The sequence below is a fragment of the Peromyscus californicus genome, unplaced genomic scaffold (assembly GCF_007827085.1).
Source record: "Peromyscus californicus insignis strain IS unplaced genomic scaffold, ASM782708v3 Scaffold_1__1_contigs__length_55948999, whole genome shotgun sequence".
NCBI classification, from domain to species: Eukaryota; Metazoa; Chordata; class Mammalia; order Rodentia; family Cricetidae; genus Peromyscus; species Peromyscus californicus.
The window spans coordinates 25,445,647-25,459,733 of NW_026294492.1; the positions used below are offsets into that span (position 1 = coordinate 25,445,647).

The 14,087-nt window shown below is 45.1% G+C and overlaps 1 protein-coding gene across 5 annotated transcripts in view; it reads left to right on the forward strand.

Annotated features, from left to right (window-relative positions):
• Positions 1-14,087, forward strand: part of Ltbp1 (latent transforming growth factor beta binding protein 1) — a 396,032-nt gene that overhangs the window by 2,273 nt on the left and 379,672 nt on the right. The window lies entirely within an intron of this gene.

Genomic DNA, 14,087 nt, shown 5'->3' on the forward strand with positions numbered 1-14,087 from the left:
ATATATATATATGAGAACACTGAAGAATATTCCTTATGAACATAATGAAGTTAAAGATTAAGCTAAATGTATATCGAGGCCCCCTCGACAAGTTAGCTGAGAATAAAAAAATTTTACCTCCATTCCAGAACAAGCAAGCATTAAAATTTTTATTATTACTTTTTAAAATTTTGTGTGTGTGTGAGTGTTTTACCTGCACGTATGTCTGTGTACTATGTATGTGCCTAGTACATGTAGAGAGGCCAGAAGAGGGTGTCAGATCCTCCAGAACTAGAGTTACAGATGGTTGTTAACCATCATGTCAGTGCTGGGACCTGAACGCTGGCCCTCTGCAAGAGCAGCCAGTACTCTTCACCACTAGCCCCCAAAGTAAGCCTTACTAGATGTTCTCTTTGTAGAGTATGAGCTATTATTGTGTGAACTGGAGTGGCCCAAAATTTCAGCGGCTAGTGACGTATACTTTATGAATAAAACCCAGCAATGTGCCTTGTGCATTTGTTTGGGTTTTATAATACTGATGGGTGAGTAAAGACTTGATGCCATCACTCTGGTGACCTTATCTGTTAAAAAATGCCTTTAGTTCATGAGGTAAACAGAGGGATTTTAAGTGGATGAAGAGGACCCATGTCTGTGTTTTAGGATTTGATCAAAGAGTAATGACTGACATAGCAGACCTCCTGAGGGTCGAACTCCAGCTGCTAGATCAGAAATGCTTTGGTCTGTAGGCATTGTAAGTTAATACATACATACATACATATATATATATATATATGTATGTATGTATGTATTTAGACCAGGCTGGTCTTGAACTCACAGAGATCTGCCTGTTCTGCCTCCCGAGTGCTGGGATTAAAGATGTGTGCCATCACTACCTGGTTCCATTTTTTCTGTTCTTAACCTTTTAGATTACACTTGACAGAATTGACAGATGTGGCAGCAATCCTGTGTTAGGATTACTTCTAGTAACTGCATCTGCCTCAAAGCTGCTATGACAGGTTTGGCCTGTAACATGGTGGGTAACCTTCTGTGACAGCACCACAGCAGCAAGGTATTGCTGTGTGAAGCCAGCTACACACAGGGCAGGCGCTGGGGAGGTAGCTTACTTGATGAAGTATTTGCTATGCATGCATAAGGACCCGAGTCTAATTCCTAGAACCTGCCTAAAAAAGCCAGAGACAAAGACAGTGGATCCCTGGAGCTCGGTGGCTGGTCAGCCTGGCCTAATTGATGAGTTCCAGGCCAATGAGAGACCCTGTCTCAAAAACACAAGGTGGAGGGCTTCTGAAGAATGACATTCAAGATTGACCTGTTGTCTCTACATGCACAGCACACACATGCACATGTACTGGTGCACATGTCCTCTCACACAAACACTAACCCCACACACATACAAACGTGCTGTTTCACTAAGATTTTTTTTTGGGCAAGTGGCAGAGTGCCTTTTCTGAAAAGGAGACAACCCCAGAGATTTCCCCCTTTCTGGGGGCCCAGGGTACCCAAGAAGTCCTAGAAAGGGACTGTCTGGATAGTGAACAGTTGAATCATGATTTCCTGCTTCTCCAGGCCAGGGAGGCAAGAACATGTGTCTGCCTGTGTGTAGCTGGCTTTGCTCCCTGCAGCTCCAGAAAGAGGGGTCACTGGCCACTTGTTGGTTGAGAGAGTTAGGGCTGCATCGTTGTGGTTGGAGCTGAGGAAGTGGCTGTACTGTGCTCATCTCCTGATACCTGGGACATATACCTCTGGCTTTGAGGAGGAAGCTGTAGATAACACTGAATCTAGACAGTTGAGCACCAGTTTCTTTTCTGGAGCTTTTCTGACCAGTGCTAGAAACTCAAATCACAACAGAGCCTGGGCAGTTGAGTACACCATTCAAAGCATAGCATTTATGATATGAGTGGTTTTTTTTAAAAGCTTTTTTTTATTTATGTGCTTATTTTTTATTTTGTAGCAATATATATGTGTACACACACACACACACACACACACACACACACACACACACACACACACACGAAGTTCAGTGCCCATGGAATCCAGGAGAGGGTGTCAGATCCCTTGGGTCATGAGGTAGTTAGTTGTAAGTAGCCCAATGTGGGTGAACCCGGGTCCTCTGGAAGAGCATCAAGTGCTCTTAACTACTGAGTCATCTCTCGAGTCCAGAGATCGGTGTTTTTAATGGGAGTCTTATTTCAGGTGTGTCCTGAAAGATGAGGGAACCATTGTCTTTAGACAGGACTACCAGAGTTAACATTGGTACCGCTCGCTTGTATCCACGGATTAGCAGCATGATGTCAGAAAGGCCTTGGGTTTCGAAGACCCATGTTCACATGCTGAAGCCTCCACCAGCTACGTGGCTTTGAGGAATTCACCTGGTCTCTCTGAGGCTACACTTTCTTCTACAGAAATGACTAAACTGGAACCAGGCTCCCCCTGTTGGATTGTTGAAGGTGTCAAGGTGAAAAGGAATGGGTGTGAAATCTACTCTGAAGCCAGAGACTCTTAGGGTTTAGTTTTGGATCAAGTCAAGTAAACTCTCATTTATAAATTACACAACTTTCTTCTTTCCCTGTGTATGCATTATTTTTTTTAAAGTAATGTGGATGATTTTTTTTTCTACTACAGTGTGTATCCATTATGTTTTGGGCCAAACAAGTGTTTGGGACTTTGATTTTATTTGATTATGTGTTTATATATAATGAGATATGTTGAGGATGGGACCCACATTCAAACATGAAGTTCATTTGTATATATCTTTTATATATAACCTGAAGGTAATTTTACACAATATTTTTTAGTGTGCTTGCATTTTGACTGAACTGTTTCCAGGAAGTCAGGTATGGAATTTTCCACTTGTGGTGTCTGGTTGGTACTAGAAAGTTTCAGATTTGGGATTTCGGGCTTGAGATGCCCAATCTGTCTTCCTTTACAGTTATTGGGTTGTTTTGTACCTTTGAATGACTTATTTTGACTTCAAGCTGGCCATGGTGCTAGGAGCCTGTACCCAGCTCTGGGGAGGTGGCAACAGGTAGATGTTTGGAGTTTTGTTGGCTTGCCTGTCTAGACAAATTGGTGAGCTCTGGGCTCAAGAAAGTCACTATCTCAACAAACAGACAAACAGTGGAAAACAATTGAGGAAGACATCTACCTCTGGCTTCTACATGCACTCACACACACGAGTGCAAACTCACACTTACCCAAGCCCACACACATGTGAACTTGTACATACACACACACACGCACACGCACACGCACACACACACACACACACACACACACACACACACACACACCCTATGAAACATTAAATACATGTCTCTAGTTCTCTTTGTGTTAAAGCCTGCTGCTTGGGGGACAGTACTTTAAAGTATTTGTAAAACGGATGGGAATTGATAGAAAGCATCCCGTCACCAGTTTTTATCAGTATAACTACTTCACTAAGTAGCAATGATATTCAGACGACAAAATAAATTGATGTGTGGTTCCCTCTCTCTCAGTATTGACAACTGTGCATGAATGTAGTCCATTATACAGGAATACAAAACCAGCAATGTGTCAACATGGCAAAGTGTATGGGTAGATAGCAATGTATAACCCACGGTATTTAATAGTTATCATATTTTAAGGATAATTTAAAGGGTTCGCATAGGTTATGTCAACTGCATCAAAAGAATCTCTGCACAGGCTATTGAATGTGTTTGTGGTCTCCATTGTTTGATTAATCCCGTGAAGAAAATAATGCATTCCTTTGGGCCAGCTTGGATCGCTTTGAGTTGATTGGAACTTAATTTAAATGTTCCATGGGCAAATGCTTCTGGAGACAGACGGAAGATTTAGTGAACCTTAAATTGCAAACCAGAGATGAGAAACACGCAGGCAGCAGACCCACACGGGGCAAAGAATGCCTCTGTGCAGGCACCGTGGTGGTCCTGGCGCTCCAGCCACCCAGTCCCTGTGCGGAGATGCCAAACTGCACATTAATGCTTCTCCCCCTCCCCCCCCCCCCCCCCCCCCCCCCCCCCACAGACACAGTCTGTCTGTCTGTCTGCCTGTGTTGGTGTTTCTGGGAGTTGTAATCATAGCATGGGATATGTCTTTCGAGCTTTTAATATTGGGGACTGTTAGTAGTGATCAAGAGATGATATCGCATGTGTTCTCTCTCCAATGACAACATTCACAGAAGGGTTTTGGGGCTTAGGGGACTGTCCTCGGAGTGGAAACATTAAGCCCCGGATGTGTGCCATCTTCCCCCTCCTCATTTTTCCATTTCTTCCCTTTGTCTAAACTACCCCATCACTGTCTCTTTCTGTCTTTTTTTTTTTTTTTTGTCCCTTTATGTTTTTCCAGAGTTAATGTGGCTCAGGGACAAACTCTGCCAGGGGGTGCCGAGCTAATGAGGAGACTGAATGTGGGAACAGAAAACACGAAAGAATAAAGGTGAAGGAGAGCGAAGCCGGGCTGGCAGGGTGAGGCAGAAGAGAAGCGAGGGCAGACAGGACTCCGAGCGGGTGCCTGGCACGGCGCAGGCCCTTTGTAAACGCACGCATGGTTCTTTTATTTATTTAGCGGATATCTGTTTAGTTTTTACCATGTGCCAGGTTCTATGAATAGGGGAGAAATGCAGCCAGCTGTAGGGAGTGCGGAGTCTGGTTTTACTCATGGAACTCATGGCACATCCAATGACTTGTTCTCTCCTTAGGAAGGAACAGAAAATCGATATTCCATTGCTTTTCCATTGGCGTTCAGCCCATACTGCTGGGGGGGGGGGGTGGTGGTGCAGGAGGTGGGGGAAAAAAAACGTGAAAACCAACCCTAGAAATGCTCGCTAAGTTCCACGCAGAGGAGATCCCGATATTTGTACCCTCAGGGTCAGAGAGGCTGCCGTCCATGGCATCATTCAAGAGGGTGCAGCTTGTGGAGGGTAGGTGACTATGAGGACACCCTCAGGCTGTCTCCTGTCCCCTTTTGGCTCAGCTCACTAGCCCGGCCTGAGAGAGGGGCCCATGACGATCACACATTTTTCATAGGCCTGCCATGGCCATTGACAGCTGCTTTGCCGATCCATCTGCCGCAAAGTTTACCGTAGCAGCTGCTGGGGCGGCTGTTCCGTCTGTGTCCTCAGCCCTGACCCCAGTCCTGGGAGCTGGGGTGGGAGGCTCGACTGGAAAATCTCGTCAATGTGGCACAGACATTGACGAGAAGGGAGAGGGACCCCGGGGTCAAGTTCACACCGGGTCAAATATGTGTTCTCAACACGAGTTAAAACAAACATTTAGGAACCATAAATTCTGTGTGGTGGTAGTGCTTAAGCCTTCGGAGTGAAGCACTCCTCCAGCCCCGGCCGCAGGCGGCACCCGCTCCTGGTCACATCTACAAGACTGAAGCTTCCTAGTCCGGCGACAAGACCTTTGGCAGCCACAGGGCTTGGCTATTACTGGCTTTTCATCCATTGTTGAGACTCTTCCAGACACACTCAAATTCATTCCAGTATATGGATGACATTTTCTTAAAATGCACATTTCCTTCCAAGTTCTAGCAAGGAAGGAGCCAGGGTAACGGCGGGCTTGAGGGCTGTGTCAACCCTCTTAACCCTTGACCCTATCGGGTCAGACAAGGAGCAGGCATGGTGAAGCTAAATTTTTGTGAGACCTCAGATGTCACAGGGCTTTTTTTTTTTTTTTTTAAATCGTCACACTCTGTGAATTTATTTATTATTTTTATTTCATAAATTTTATTATGTAGTTCATACTTTTATCATTTATAGATATTATAAATTTTATTTATTAAAGAAACTGTGGGGTTTATTGAGGCAGCAGGCATGATCCGTTACCTCGTTGCCATGGCAATCAGCGCTTTCCTGCCTAAATTGGCTCCCTGGTTTTCCAAACGATGTTAGTTAGCAATGCTCCACTGTAACAAAACCGCACACCCCAAACTAGATGCCCGAGAGCCACAGAAACTTATCGTCTCACAGTTTGGGTGGCCAGAAGCTGCAGACCAAGGGCGTCCAGGGCTGGCTCCTTCGAAGGACCTCTCATTGCATGTCACGATTTCTCCTTTGTGTTGTCTACACACGGCCTCGTTCTGTTTATGACTTTCATTGCGTCCAAATTCCCACTTCATAGAAGAGTCCCACCACTCAGAATCGGGACTACTCCCAGCGAAGATCCTCCCTTCAAATCAACTCACAGTCTGAGGTACCAGGAGTTAGGGTGTCAATTGATCTCTTTTTGGGTTGGGGGAGAGGACCACAATTTAAGCTCATGAGTGCCCGCGCACAGGGGCAGGAGATGTGAGCTATTCAGAGGTGGGTTCCCCGCTGGGCATTTGGAGGTTTCCTTCCAGTGTTTGAGGACTTCATCGCTCTCATGCCAAGCAGCCCTTGACTATAGATTTAGCTTGGCTCCTTTCCCCACAGCTCCCAGGCGTGTTACAAGAGACAAGGCAATCGTTGTAGGTGATTTGTTTACGCCTCTGGCCATTTTTCTCTGGCCTGTTTCACAGAGGTCTAGATGAGTGATTCTCAAACATGATTATCTAGAAAGTTCTCTGCGGGAGCTATTGTTATAAAAATCAGAGATGTGGGAGTGCCAATAAGTGCCCCGAAGTGTGACATAGTTCACACTTGGAGACGATGATCCAGAAGGGAGCTAATCCCCAGAGGCTGGTTTGACACTGGGTGTGGGCGATGAAAGGCCAGGGGCCACACTTAACAAATTAGAGAGAGAGGAAAAAAAAAATCTAAGGCAGGAACCCTTAGCTTGGATTAGCTCAGTTTTAAGCATAGTTGTGTGCACTCTTTTCCATCTTTAAAAAATATATTTAGTTCCATCTTTGTTGAATGTGTATGGTTTTGCAATATTTTGAAATCTGGAAACATTTTTAATAGTGTCTAGATGATTAAAAGCTTTTTAAAATTTTTGTATTTGTCTCACTCTCGGTCTCTGTCTGTCTGTCTCTCTCTCTGTCTCTCTCTGTCTCTGTGTGTGTGTGTGTGTGTGTGTGTGTGTGTGTGTGTGTGTGTGTACGTGCGTGCTCCATGGTGCAGGTATGGAGGTCAGAGGTCAACGTGGCTCTCTCTTTCCACCATGTGGGTTCTGGGGATTGAACTCAGGCCGTCAGACTTTTTGGAACATGACTTTACCAGCCTAGCTATTCCATTGGCCCCGAAGATTTTTCACATTTTATTTTAGTTTTAAGTTTTAAGCACTTTAACTCTTAGGAGGGCATGTATGCATGTGCGTTTTCTATTAAACACCCAATTTTTAAAAAAGATTTATTTATTTGTTTATTAACGATTTTATGTGTGTGTGCGCGCATGCGTGTGCCTTCATGAATTTATGTGTACACCTTGAAGGCAGGAGTCTGTGGAGGTCAGAAGAGGGCATCAGATACCTTGGGACTGGAGTTACAGGTGGTTGTGTGGTGCTCCATGTCTGCTGAGGTCTGGACCTGGGTCTTTGGCAAGAGTAGTAGGCAGGCACTCGCTCTTAACTGCTGGGCCCTCTCTCCAGCCCCAAACCTTCTATTTTGAATTATAAAACAGTTTAAACACACAAAGCCAGGAAGTAATATATCTAACGGCTGTCCGTTAGTGTTATGCTTCTAAAAGCCCCCTGATGTGGCGATTAACCGTAATGATTTACAGGGGAGGGAGAGGCTATGGTCTTATTTTTCTCTAGTGCATGTTTTACTAATAATAACTCCTGCTCTTTTAGTTCAGAGAGAATAAAACATAATTTGTTGGTGTCACACCAACTGGTTATCGTTTGGGAACTTGTGGAAAAATACATAGGAGCCATATTTGAGGAATGTGTTTTCCTTTGCCTGTAAATTTGCTGTACTATTTATTATGGATGGAGCCCTTCAGGTAGGTAGCTAACATTCCATATACTGGGAGCATGTACAGAACATGTGGCTATAAGACAGCGATGTTCCTGGGTGCTTTCTCTCCCTTCCCAGCCTCACCGTGCTGGTCGGGTTCTTTCTCTTCCTCTTATAGCTTGCCTTCATTGGATCTGCCTGAATGAGAGCTGTGGGGCTCAGTTCTGTCTTTGGAATTGGAGTTCAGGGCTCGGATCTTGACCTTTTTGCTTCCCCACGGCGTGACTCGGATAAACCTCTGGGAATCTGAGCAAGGCAGGTTAACTCTGTTTGGCCAAATAGATAGAATAGTCTGACGATCCTTCTGAGGCCTGCTGCGGTGTGTGAGCGAATGCATGAAAAGCTCCTGGAGACTAGGGCCCCTGCTTCACTGATTTGACGTCAATGGCTCTCAGTGGCTCTGGTTTGCTCAGGACTGCCCCCTCCTGGTTTCTTCCTGGAGCTCACACACTACTTAGGTTTTTGGTGAAGAAAAAAAAAAAATTCCACTGCTCACTCACCCTTTGGGATTTTTCCTTTGCTTGGCTCTGCATTTGGCTGGGCATGTCTGTTGCTCTGTTGCTTGATCAGTGCGGAGCTCCCGGGCGGGAAGTGTGGTTTGCTCTGTTACTTTTTTATGTGCTCAGGCTCCTTGGGTTGCCATAGTACCAGTGCTAATGGAGTTGCATAGAATTACATTGACTGGCAAGTGTAACTTGGTGGGTTAGACACAGTCCCCGGAACACCCTGTGGTGTCCGGCTTTCTCCTCTCTTGGTTGATTCTCATCTTTTTGACAATCACCTCCATTTTCTTTGCTTTTCTGTGCGTGCTTATCCTGGCCCACCAGATGCTGCTGCTAATGCCGGCCGGCTATTCAAGGGCACACACCTTATTCAGTTACCCCCCTTCCTTCTCTCTGTAAGGCCATCCTGGCATAGCCCAACCTTTAAGATGACTTTTCCTTTCTCCCTGCCAATTTTAGAATCTTTCTGCTCAACATCATCTGATAGAGATTTGGGACTAAGTAAAATGAATGTGGTATGATTTTCCCCTGTAATTTTAGATCCCCAAATACTGCTCTTGGCCAACTATACTATTCCCTGTGGCTTTTTTCCCTCCACTGCGTTTGAGTAATATTGTTGGCAGGGCTGTCGGTAAACAGTTTGTGAAATGTTGTGTTTTGTAAATGAGAAGATGGATGGGTTGGTTTTTAAGTATATGCTCTCGGTTCTGCTGGGCCAGATAAAAGATGCGTTTGGCCGGTGCGTGGGGTGATGGAGTGCAGGGAGATGTTGTCATCCGAAGTAGGTGAGGTCAACTCTCCTGCAGCCCCGTGGTTCCTTGCTATTTACAAACGGAGAAGCAAGAGGCCAGAGAGAAAACTTCAGAGGAGTTTGGAAATGACTCAAGAGGGAATCCTCTTGCATAAGGCAGAAGAGGTAGAGACACCAGAGGAAAGTATGACTTTAAAAAGGAATAGGGAAAACGGAACAATTGTTAAGTCTTTGTAGACAGAGGAATGCTGTATTTCTTGTAATATGGCCCAGCAGTTCCAAGATGACTTCCAGTTCTTCATGAATTTCCATGTGCTGTTTTTAGTAAAAGGATATCTCCGTCCTTTTGTCTGTGTGCCACACGTGTGTCATTTATACACTGCGGCAAATGGATGGTTGAAATCCACATCTTCAGAAGTGTGTTTCAGAAGCCTTTGAAATGGACCGCCGCACACGGTGTCACCTTGCCCAGTCATTGGCTCTGGGGACGCAACATTGGGGAGACTTTGGCCTCTGCCAATCAAGTGAATCCTTAGACATCTTCCCAACATTCCAACAGGGGCAGAAACACCCCTTCCCAAACCTCATTCAAGTCCCTGTTGGGAGTGTCAACCACACACACTTTTCCTCTCTCCACACATTTGATGCTGCGTGGCAACCCCTTGTGTGTTCGGCCCTCCGTCCTAGAGTATGAGCTCAGGGTGGGTAGATGCCTTCCCACAGCCATCCGCCTCTGTACCTGTAAATGTAAGTTTCTGTGGAATGAGTGAGTGAATGCATGGCTTCAATGGGTGCACTTTACCAGGCCCGTGTAGCAGAACCCAGATGGGTAATAGTCTAGAGGGATGGGGGTGGGGCAGTTAGGGGAGGGCTCTCTAGGGTAGTGACTCATTATACTTGTATGATAAGACAAGGTCTTGGAGAGGAACGTTTTAGGCCAAGAAAATGATAATGACAGGATGCTGGAGTGGAGCAGCCTGGGCTGTTAAGCGATTGTCAGAGAGAGTTACTGCAATACACAACAAGAGAATTCAAATCTATTTTATCTTTTTTTTTTTTTTAAGTCAAATAGCAGGGATTGTCATATGGTAGGTTTTTTTTTTAAGTCAAATTTTTAAACATCAGTGATAAATCATTTGGCTTTGATGAGCCCCGGAAACTCAAGAAAATGTAATACTGGTAACAGTGAGCTAACAGTTCTGGAATATAGTTGTAGGTCATTCTGCAAACTGGCTTGAGCTTTATTTTGTGGTAAAGAGCGAATAAAGTGAGATCCATGACTACCCTGTATGCCAGAGCAATATATAGAGATTACGGTGCCATTGATAAGTCTTCTATGGAGATTCTGTGAATATTCCTTTCTACATTGTCTCAGTAATATTTGTCTTGAAAAATAAGATACATAAGACCTGGGGTTGGGGATTTAGCTTAGTGATAGAGCGCTTGCCTAGCAAGCGCAAGGGTCTGGGTTCCATCCTCAGCTCTGGAAAAAAAAAAAAAGATACATAAGACCCACCCAGTGTCCTTAGGTTTTCAAAGATTGAAGAACTTCTGTTCAGTCTTTGTGTTACACAGTGAGCTTCCTGATTCTGGGACACCTCCGGTTTGAAAAGAAGCAAACATTTCTACCTCTTCACTTAATCCCCCACCACCCCTGGCGATTTGCTTTATTCTCAAAGTGAAATGCAAAGACAGTCCTTCTCTCAGGGGACCCCTGCTTCCCTCCTTCTTGTGACAGTGGAAAGGTTAAGTTAGTCCACGATTTCATAGTAATTGGAAGTGAAATAATGCAGACGATAAGTAAATTACAGGCAGTCACTGTGTTTGGTCTGACTTCTTTATCCATTAGGAAGTTGGGCTGCCCCGCAGCGCTGCGCGTACAATGGACCCTCAGTGAGGGTCCGTGGTTAATAAGCACTGCGAGCGGCATTTGTTTCTGAGTGGAAAACCAGATGAAATTCATTTAAATCAACGGATCCTGGGATTATGTCATTGAACAGTCCTTTTTCTTACCAGAGAATGTGAATTGGAGCAGGCTTTCCCCTTGCAGCAGTTTTCAGTGTTAGAGGCTCTTTGCATGGGAACGTTTTCTTCATTCCTTTCTTTGATACAGCTTGCTTGAATGCGGGTCGTAAGCCGTTAGCCTCGCCCTTCTGAGTGTAGACCTTGGGCCAGTGGCAGCAGCTGGCCTGAGGAGTTTGTAGAGCTGTGAATTCTCTTACCTTGCGTGGTAAGGTACACTTCCAATCCTGGTGTGAGGAGGATTGCCGGCTGGAGAACCGTCTGGCTAGATAGTGTGTTTCTGGCTAGCTTGGGGGATGCAGTAAGATTTAGTCTCAAAGTAAGTAAGTAACAGAGGTTGGAGAGATGGCTCAAAGGTCAAGGATGTGTCCTGCTCTTGCAGAGGACCTGACCTGAATTTGGTTCCCAACACCCAAGCTGGACAGATCACAACTAACTGCCTGTACCTCCAGTTCCAGGGGAATCTAATGCCATCTTCTGGCTTCCATGGGCACTATGTTCCACATGCAACTCCCCACCCCCATAAACATTAACAACAGCAGCAACAAACAAAACAAAACAATTTAAATATCACCATCAACAGTGGTGGGGATTCACAATTCTGTGTGTGTGTGGGGGGGAGATGTTCCTGTGTTTAGCTTGCAAGGGGTCCTGTGTTCCCTTTCCACATCTTATTTCTACCTGCTGCCCTGCAAAGAAGAAGAGGAGGAGGAGGAGGAAGAGGAAGGGGAGGGGGAAGAGGAAGATGAAGAAAGAAGAGGAAATAATATTAATTTCTCAGCCCTAATATACCTATGTTAGAATCAGAAGTGGTGGGGCGGGGCCCAGCCATCGGTTTTCAGAGATCTTCTGCTGGGCTTCATAGAGCCTGGTAACCAGGGACTACTCGACTCTTCCCACCATTCAAGATCTGGCCTTCCTCCTATGGTCATTAGTGGTAGATGGAGGGAGACCAGGAAATAGGCTCCTTTAGGCTCAGACCTCAGGGATTAGATCCTTGTGTTTCCCTCACTTTCCCTCATTTCTGCCTAAGGATGAGTCTGCCTAGTATAAAGCCCAGTGGGATGGGCTAGTTTTCTCAGTTCCAGGAGGATGTTGAATTTGAGCAGGCGTAGCCATGCATGTTAAGCAAATTTTATAATGTGTGCTCACTGAGACCAAAGGAACCATTTGCTACTCGGCAAATAACGTCTGTGAATGGTGGTTGTGTTCCTTTCTGTATTGGTAGCTCTCTTAATCATTCCTTTATATGGGAGGTGCTTAAAGCATCCGCCTCCATATGCTTCAAAGCTGTGTTTATGAAGATGTGGTACCCAGATTCCCTGGATCAGAACCCCATATGGGATACATACATATATATATACCATATATATACCAGATACAGATTTTGGATCCCTGCCACCAGGCCTACCAATCAGAACCCCTAAGGAGGTAGATCCGAGGGGCCTCACTTTTGCAGGTACCCAGCTGACTGATACACATGGAAGCTCGGAGGTCCCATGTAATTTGTATATCCTGGAATGAAATGCGTCCAAGGCAAAGGATGAGGAGAAAGATAGGAAGAAATTAAGACAGTGATGCCATTACTCATTTCTCAAATAGGTTCAGACTGAAGAGCTAGCATTTGCCCAGAGCATGGCAGACACGGGCAGAGAGAACCCTTCCCTGTCAAGATCGGGATAGTTCAGACCGAGAGGGAACAAGGCAATGAAGAAGGGACAGGTGTCCCTGTGGGGCTGTTGCATGGGATCACGCTGGCTCAATCCTGGAAGGTTCTGGAGGAACACATCAGATGTTTGGAAACAGCCCAGCTGTTTCTGCAATGACACATCCTTTTATTAGATGTGTTTTTAGGAAAGGAATGGCCTAGTTTTTAAGACCAGGACATGCTTTGTAGAAAGAGCTGAAGGAATTGCGATTTTCCTTCTATGAAATAGACTAGTTCCCTCCTGAATGTGTCTTTAAGTTTTTTATTTTATTTTATGAGCGTGGGTGTTTTTGCCTGCATGTATGTATGTACACCATGTTGTAGAGTGCCTGTGGATTGTGTGTGCAGTGCTCACAGTTGTGAACTACAGTGTGGGTGCTGGGAATTGAACCTGGGTCCTTGGAAAGAGCAGCCAGTGGGCCTAACCACAGAGCCATCTCTCTACCGCTGTGTTTTTGTTTTTTTTTTTTTAGGTATGTCTTGCTTTTTTTCTTTCTGCAAAATAATTTAATACACAAATGCTTTGCCAGAGTGCTGAAGAAAAATTAGGTCCTTTAAAAATGTCTGTTCCTCTTTAAGCAGAAAATGAGGGGGTGCATGTCTGTGTGTGTGTGTGTGTGTGTGTGTGTGTGTGTGTGTGTGTGTGTATCTGTGTGTCTGTGTGTCGCATATTTAAATAATCAGTTATTACAATAATGGCTATGGTTCTTTATTTTATTCTGAATTTGAAAATAACTTAAATTATTTGTTTGTTGTGTACATAGGGATATGTGTTCCTTGGCGTGTGGGGGAGGTCAGAGGTCAACCTACTGGTGTTGGTTCTCTCCTTATACCATGTGTGTGTCTTTGGGAATTGAATTTCGGTCTTCAGGTTTGGCAGTAGGCACCTTTGGCCATTGAGTGGCCTCACTGGCTCTGCCTCTTTAATATTTTCTCATGCATGTAGCATCCGCTCTCTCTTAGCATTTACATGTTACCTTTTTTTGGTTTTGTTTTTTTTGAGACAGGGTTTCTCCGTGTAGCTTTGGTGCCTGTCCTGGTCTCACGCTGTAGCCCAGGCTGGCCTCGAACTCACAGAGATCCGCCTGCCTCTGCCTCCCTAGTGTTGGGATTAAAGGCGTGTGCCACCACCGTCTGGCTGCATGTTACTTTTGATGTGGCCTCCAAGTATTGCAATATCTTGTAAAGGTCACAGACTTAGAAAATAGTGCTGAAATTATGA